The sequence below is a fragment of the Arvicanthis niloticus genome, chromosome 13 (assembly GCF_011762505.2).
Source record: "Arvicanthis niloticus isolate mArvNil1 chromosome 13, mArvNil1.pat.X, whole genome shotgun sequence".
Lineage (NCBI taxonomy): Eukaryota > Metazoa > Chordata > Mammalia > Rodentia > Muridae > Arvicanthis > Arvicanthis niloticus.
Window position 1 is genome coordinate 55,703,239 of NC_047670.1, and position 567 is coordinate 55,703,805.

Sequence of the window (567 nt, forward strand, 5' to 3'; positions counted from 1 at the left end):
GATCTCAGAACTGGGACGCGTGGGCAGAACTGGGAATTTCATTAGCATCTTTGCTTTCCCACACCGACTGCCCCCGACACAGTCCGCACGATCTAGCCCAACAGCACACGCACTTGGACCCTGAAGGCCGCAGGGGGTCAGGATGCTACTAAACCCCGCAGGCGTCCGGATTAGAACACGTGCTCTGGGCCCTGCCCGCGGGAAGATGAGGCTGAACCCGCGGGGCTGCGTCCCGAGGGTGCTGGATGCGTAAAGGGTCAAGTCGCCGACCTTCCCTGCACCGATGGGTCGCAGCTGGGAGGCGTGCGTGGCTCACAGGCCGCACGTGCCTCTGACTACAGCCGGGCTCCAAGTTCACGTCCACGCCGGGGCTCCGCACCCCAGCCGGGCTAGGTAGGCCAGAGACCCACGACGACGGCTGGGCCGCCCGTGAGGTCCCCGCAAGCCCTGCAGAGGCGGCGGTCCCTCTCCGCCCGACGGCCGCGCCCGCAGCGGGGCCCGCGCCCATTGGCCGGCTGGCGATCGCTGGGCGGGCGGAGGCGGACCTCGCGGCCAGGTGAGGCGCCC